The sequence below is a fragment of the Hirundo rustica genome, chromosome 7 (genome assembly GCF_015227805.2).
Source record: "Hirundo rustica isolate bHirRus1 chromosome 7, bHirRus1.pri.v3, whole genome shotgun sequence".
Taxonomy (NCBI): Eukaryota; Metazoa; Chordata; class Aves; order Passeriformes; family Hirundinidae; genus Hirundo; species Hirundo rustica.
In genome coordinates, this window is record NC_053456.1 from 8,805,996 (window position 1) to 8,813,805 (window position 7,810).

Below are 7,810 nucleotides of genomic sequence, written 5' to 3' on the forward strand. Positions count from 1 at the left end.
ATGTCACTCTATCCATTACCCAAGACAAATTACTTTGACAGCACTATCTACTCTTGACATTTGAGTTGTCTCTCTAGCCTATTATATTTTAACACAGGCATAAAATATTGTTCAGACAGTATGGTTAGTCTAAAAGAGTAAATCTAACTGCTTTGAAATGGCCTATTAGGAGATGAACTCTCAGTTTAGCTGCAGGCAGAGAATTAATCCAGTGCTTTTCTTAGTTCTTCAATAGCAATCTTTTCTTCCCCGCTAACTAAACGCTCTTTATTTGGAGGGATGTAAAAAGAGAGTGATCTTCAGAAGAAGAGGGGCAAATTAAACAGAAATCAGAGGGGAAAGTGTCATTAAGAAATTCTGACACATGACATCGTTAGAGGACATATCTGGGCTCTCCTGTTGTGGCAGAAATGGAGATGAGGTTGAATTTTTACCTCAGTCTTGAGAACAATCATGTACACCACTCGGTCATCCTCCTGCATGCCTTAAAATCCAACACCTGCCTCTGCTGTTTGGGCTGGCATGTTGCAAATATCCAGTTATAAAAAAGAGCGCCCTGGGGGATGCCTTCCCAGGACACAGCTGCTCCTGAGTCCCGAGGACAGGAGCACTGGGGGGTCCCAGCCCTGCTCCCTGGCATGGGCTCCAGCTGTTCATCAGGGGACAGTGCTCTGCTCAGCACACAGAGGGCTTCTGCCTGTCTTACAGCTTCACCTTCGGCCATGGGAGTGGTGTGAGCGTGTGCTCGGTCACATCATCCTCTTGTGCGCGTGGAGATATGTGGTTTGTAATAAACAAATGGTTGCGGCTGCTTCAGAGGAATTAATTGCAATTCTTCCCCCGAGCTTCTCCTCTCCTTAGAACCTGCCTCTCCAGTGCTTGCCTTTACATCGCAATTTTAATGTTTATCTGCTTAATGTCTGCTTTTCAGCATCTCCTTCTGTTACCAGTCCCGCAGCTTCTGCAGGAGCTGACCTGGAATTAGAGCCACACACGTCCTCGCAGAGCCCAATTAAACACCAGCACCTTGCTGCCCTCCGAGCGTGTGATGGGGGTTTTACACAGGTCCCGAACTGCCCCAGAGACATCCCAGCTATGGGCATCTTCCACCCGGTGCAGGCGGGCACTGAGGGAGGGGAGCACGGCCGGGGACGGGACCAAAAGCCACCGCAGCGTGCAGATAGGGGCAAGGAACACCCGTGACGCTGAGAAGGCACCAAGCTGGAGGAGCCGGAGTGTGCCAGCAGCGCCTGCTGCCCCATGTCTCTGTCCCAGGGCTGTGGCTGTCCCAGGGCTGTCCCTGTCCCCAGGGCTGTCGCTGTCCCCAGGGCTGTGGCTGTCCCAGGGCTGTCACTGTCCCCAGGGCTGTCACTGTCCCCAGGGCTGTCCCTGTCCCCAGGGCTGTCACTGTCCCCAGGGCTGTCGCTGTCCCCGGGGCTGTGGCTGTCCCAGGGCTGTGGCTGTCCCCAGGGCTGTGGCTGTCCCCAGGGCCGTCGCTGTCCCCAGGGCCGTCGCTGTCCCCAGGGCTGTGGCTGTCCCCAGGGCTGTGGCTGTCCCCAGGGCTGTCGCTGTCCCCAGGGCTGTGGCTGTCCCCAGGGCTGTCGCTGTCCCAGGGCTGTGGCTGTCCCCAGGGCTGTGGCTGTCCCCAGGGCTGTCGCTGTCCCCAGGGCCGTCGCTGTCCCCAGGGCTGTGGCTGTCCCCAGGGCTGTGGCTGTCCCCAGGGCTGTCGCTGTCCCCAGGGCCGTCGCTGTCCCCAGGGCTGTGGCTGTCCCCAGGGCTGTGGCTGTCCCCAGGGCCGTCGCTGTCCCCAGGGCTGTGGCTGTCCCCAGGGCTGTGGCTGTCCCCAGGGCCGTCGCTGTCCCCAGGGCCGTCGCTGTCCCCAGGGCTGTCGCTGTCCCCGGGGCTGTTGCTGTCCCCAGGGCTGTGGCTGTCCCAGGGCTGTGGCTGTCCCCAGGGCTGTCGCTGTCCCCAGGGCCGTCGCTGTCCCCAGGGCCGTCGCTGTCCCCAGGGCTGTCGCTGTCCCCGGGGCTGTTGCTGTCCCCAGGGCTGTGGCTGTCCCAGGGCTGTGGCTGTCCCCAGGGCCGTCGCTGTCCCCAGGGCTGTTGCTGTCCCCAGGGCCGTCGCTGTCCCCAGGGCTATCGTTGTCCCCAGGGCTGTCCCTGCCGGGGCCGCGGCGGCTGCGAGGGCGGGCCGGGCTCTGGAGCCCAAGGCAGCATTGCCACCCTGTGGAGAGAGGAGGGGAGCGGACAGCTCGGCTGGGCACGGCTCCCGGCACGGCCTGGCACCCCTCGGGCTCCCCAGCGCCGGGGGGCCGGGGCCTGTCCCCCGGGAAAAAGCGCAGCTCTGGAAAGGGGCAGGCAGCCCGCTCGCCCAGCAGCTCCGGCAGCCTCTGCCTCCCCGGCTGGCGTTTCCCCGAAGGATGAACCCCCAAAGGGATTCCCGCTGAGACCCCCGAGGTTTTCCCGTTCTCCTGAGGAAGGGCACGGGGTGGAAGCGCAGAGTCCCGAAGCTCCCCGGTGGAGATTCAAGGCGTCTTTGCCCTTTGCAGCCGTCCCAGCCGGGACTATCCAGTGACTCCGGAGTTTGTCGGGTCCCTCGACACATCCACCCGAAGCACTGCGTCCACGTCTGGGGTCCTGAGCCCAGGAAAGACATGGGTGTGTTGGACTGAAGCCAGAGGAGGCCATGGAGGTGCCCAGACCACCTCTGCTGCAGAGATTGGCTGGGAGAGTTGGGGTGTTCAGCCTGGAGAAGGGACAGCTCTGGGGAGACCTTAGAGCACCTTCCAGTGCCTAAAGGGAGCTGCTATAAAAAGGGAGAGCAGCTGTTTACACGGGCAGACAGTGTTAGGTCAAGGGGAGAAAGTTTTAGATTAAATACCAGGAAGACATTTTCAGTGTGAGGGTGCTGAGGCACAGGAACAGGTTGCCCAGAGGAGTTTTGGAAGCTCCATGCCTGGAAGTGTTCAAGGCCGAGTTGGATGGGGCCCTGAGCAATATGACCTAGCAGGTGGTATCCCTGCCCATGAAAGGGGGATTGGAATGAGATAACCTTCAAGGTCCCTTCCCCCCCAAACCAGTGATCCTATGATTAAACAAACTGCAGATCAAATGCTGAGCAGCAGCCACCTACCTGCTGCACTGGGGCTTGCTGGAGCAGTGTCCAGAGACTCGGCACATCTCCCGTGACAAATGCCAGCGCCATTTGCCATGTGGTAAATCTGCCTTCCTTCCCCTCACCCCTGGATGATGGTGAGGTTTCAACTCTTCTGTGCTTCCCACACCGTGAGGTCACTTCTCAGCTAAAACACATTTATTGTTGTGACAGCTTTGCTTTGTGTAATTATCTGTTTATCAGCCGCCAGCCTTCTCTTACTAAGGAGCTTGACGCCTTCTTTTTTATTCATCGCGCCTGATCAGTCTTGAAGATAGATATCAGGTTAAACGAGCTTCCTGGGCCAATCAATCAGCTCCGGAGACAGGCACCTCTTGCTGCTCAATGAAACTCCTCTGCTGCCCTACCTGGCTGGGGTGATTGCCTTTCCCTTCCCCGGGGACTGCAGCAAAAGGATCCAGGAGGCATTTGTTTTGCTTTTCTTAATTGAAAGGTGAAAACTCTTCTAATTAATGATCCAGCTACAGGGCCCCATTGTGTCATTATTCCTTATTGATGAAAAAGGAATAACAGCCATCGGATAAATTAGGGCGGGCACCTTAGGACCTTCACAGTGTGCCTAAATTGCATGTGCTGGCCGGTGAAGGACTGAGCATAAAGGGGCTCATTAAGAGTGATTTGATGACCAAAGGGATACCCAGGATTACTGTCCTCTGCTATTAGATGTGTCTGAGTTACTCACCCCGTTGGTAAGCCAGGAGCTCTTTGTGTCCTTCCTCACGTCCTTCCAGGAACTGACCCAGCTCTTTTGCTGGTAGGTAGAAAACCTTGACCCCCCTCATTCTTGATGGTTATAGTTATACAATGTTATATCCACCTTTATACGATGTTATATCCATCTTTTTTCTTACCCAGCATTGTCCCCTAACTCAAACAGCTCCTTCTGCACCCCCATGTCTTTGTCGGAGAGAGCGCCCAAAGACAAGAGCTCCTGTCCCTGCTCAGTGAGCACTCCCAGTCTCCTCTGCAGGATAAGCTCTCCCCTCTGCTCTCCTTCTATCATTCTTTCTCAGAATTCCAGGGTAAACTCATCTTTCTTGAGGATGTGTGACCCACATATGCAGTATTTCAGGCAAGGACTCGTACAGACCTTGTGTGCTGGTAATGATATCTCATTTTACTGTATCTGGGGAAAGTCCATGCCATCCTTAGGTCACTGCTGCCTTTTTGATAACTGGGCCAGAGAGGGTGGCTGTCCTCACTAGTTCCCAGCCCCCACAAGCTCCTGGCGCAGTCTCTGATGCCCAAATGTAGGACTTTGCATTTCTCACAACATTTCATTCCATTTATCCTAACTCTTGGGGGAAAAAGAGAGAAAAAATGAAAAAAAAATTTTGCTTTCCACTGACCAGATCTCCTGTAAGTGTCTCAATGGCTAACAAAATAAATAAAATTTTGGCTTTTTGGACCATTGAAGAAATGTCCATATGTCCTCAAAGAAAATCTGTCCCAAGACCTACCTTTGAGAAAAATGTTTATTTAGTTCCTTGCTTGCCACTGTCTGCCTGTGTGGGAAATGGATTTGTAGAGAAAATTTTGAGAAATTCATCTGTTGAGAAACAGCTTTTCTAGTTTCACCAATGGCTTCTTGTAAAGTACTTTCTCAAGACTACATTTTCAGGGAGGAGATTTACCGCTCTTGTATTGAGGGTGTTTGTTAGCTCAGCCAAGGAGACACAAATCAGGTTAATCTGGCACGAACTTCCTGGCAACACCTTGCAGGATTTTGCCTTGCCAGCCTTTCTTTTAAACTTGGGACTCTGAACTTTTGTCTACAGAAATCAAAGCTGCCTTTCCTACTGTTTGAGTAGTCCATGAATCAAGTCTTCCTTCTGACAGCAGCCTCTGAATTGTCAAACAATTCACCATGTTCACGTCTTTCCCAGATTTCTACTCTGTGTGTTCCCACCTGCCACCCCAGCCTTCTTCTCCCCCTAAAGATGGGGGGGACACTCCACCTAACCAGTCAGGGGTTAAGAAGAAGAGAATGTGAAACAACGCTTGAATTTGAAACAAATTGTATTTGAAGGGAAACTTTTTTCAGTTGCATGAAACCCACCTTTCTGCACAAAACTGAATTTAAAGACTTATGGAGATATTTCTTCTGAAGCATCAATCCATCTGTCCTGGCTCAGTACACAGAATAAACCTTCTGGTTTATACACAGGGCAAACACTTCTGCTACGGCTGAGGTGGTACAGCAGAGGCTGCAGCCAAGTCAGCCCCAAACTTGGCTGAGATGAAGATGACATCAACTACTGTCTGCTCCCAGCACCCTGAGCAAGACAGACAGGAGATATCACGGGAGTAGCAACAGTAATCACGAAGGTGTCTGCAGGGCACACGAGCTGTATACGCACGCACACAGCTATTTAGGTGCTTTGTAGAGTGTCTCACCTTCTGAACCACTCTCAACCAGGCACAGGGATTCTGCAAGCCAAGCAATTGTAGGGGAGGGAGATCCAGGGAAGACTGGCATTTTTATATAGGCAATAAATCCTGCTTCATGAAGAAACATGTTGAGGTAAAATTGCCAGTGGCTGTTTTAATAACTATTTATGATACATAAAGGGATTTGATTCATAAAAGCAGTAATTATGTCTTTACTACAAAGCAGTACAAATATAAAGCCTCCTACCTACTACACTGAAACTGTAATTGCATCTCATTAAAGAATATAAGCAAATCAAAATTAAAAACTTCAGCAGGGGGAGAAGCTACCCAAAGTCTTGGTGGCGGGACATTATGGGCTTTGTGTTGTGCCATTCAATCAGCTTAAATACCTCGTAAAATGGGGTGAAGCCCTGAAGAACTGGGTGGTGTTTGGGCAGCCCAGGAGATGGCTTTGCTCACCTAGGCGGCAAGTTTCCAAGGAAACCCGTCCACATAAAAGGCACAACAGAAACCTTGGGTTTAACCTCAGACAAGTGGGAACTCCACCAGAACCTTCCATGTGGCTGCAATTGCACCATGCCAGTCATGGCAGAGCCACAAAGGAAGATTAAACCTTTCCTAGTCCAAACACAGCTGAGGGATAGGCTGAAATAAGCATTTCAAATATTATTTAAGCACACACCTCTGAAGGCAGTCTTTTGTGCTGTGGCAACAGAGAGGTGTAACATCACAGTATTCCTCTACTGCCAGCACCAAGTGGGTAGAGGGTAAATTAATGTCACGTCGAAAAATAACCACCCTGAGGTTCAGGCACTGGTCACAGAGGTGCCAGACTAGTGATGGTTTTGTCCTCCAGGCTATCCTCATTACACCTGGCCTTTGCCAGGACTCCTACTGCTCCTTATTAGGTCTTCTCTCAGCATCTCTGGAGTTTCAGCCTTTTACCCTCTGCTCCGCTCATCAGCGTGGTTTTGAGGTGAGAGGTTCTCCCTCCTCCCATCCGCGTCTCATTCCTGGGCAGTTTGGGTCCCTGAAGGCACCAGGCTCTCCTCACTTTGTTCAAGATGAGTTCTTTGTGGTCCAGTAGAGCTTTTATTGCCCCAAGTCCCTTCAGGACCAACACCCGCCCACCTCAGTGGCCAGCCCTGCTGTGAGAGCACCCCCACAGCACGGCTGGAGCAGCGTCGCAGTTATCAATGCAACTTTCCTACCAAATGTTCTTTGCTCTAATCGCTTTCTTAAACTACACAAACACAATCTCTGCACCACGATCAATTATTTAACAGAAAATGATGCATTGAGTTAGAAACTAAATACCGTTTAATATGCTTCAGGAATTCTAATTGAGAGATTTCACTGTACTGCTAATGAAAACTTTAACTTTGCGGTGTTTTCAAATCTTCCTTGAATATAGATAAGCCAATATCTATATACATTATTTTAATGTCTGGAATTATTTTGCCATTTTAATGTAATCAGTCTTTCTATTTTGAAGAGGATGCCCTTGTAGGATATTTGTTTTCCTTCTGTTTTGCAAATTGTTCCCTTTTCAGGATTGTTTGTTTAGTGTCAAGAGGTTATTAAACAAACCGAGCACAGTCCTTAAACTAATCAGCTAGAAGTGACAATAGAGATCAGGAATAATTCAATATTAAAGAGGTTACTTTTAAAATTGATCGGAAAATGTAACGCATTGGGGGGAAGGGAAGCACATGCACATCTCTGATTAAAGTTGAAAAGATGAGCTGGAGGGACCAGATGCCTTAAAATCATGATCCAGGAGCCCCCAGTGATGGGAAGAGTTGAGCTCCAACACACCACAGCCAGCTTCCACATCCATTCATGTTCTCCCCACTAGAGTGACTCAAGAGAAAACTCCACAGGCCTTGCAAGCAGGTGAAGGCTGTCTTTCCACCACCCTTTGCTATCAGTCTTTTGCAGTCTTTGGGATCTTTCTCTGAATATCTCACAGGCTGCTGCCACCTAGGGTGGACCCTGACTCTTGACCTCAACATTGCAACTTTCTACAAGTAAAGGCTGAGGGGTCTGTAAGTCTGGGTGTCTCCAACAGATTGCTCATTAGCTAATTAACACAAATCACTGTGGATCTCTGCCCGTGCAACTTTTGGCACTTTTCTCAGTGCCTCCTCTGAAGTTTGTTCAGCATGTTGCCTTGGGCACGCTGATGTTCCCTCTGGTTTACACACGTTTTCCTCTCTCCTTCCACTGGCCTACAGCTGGT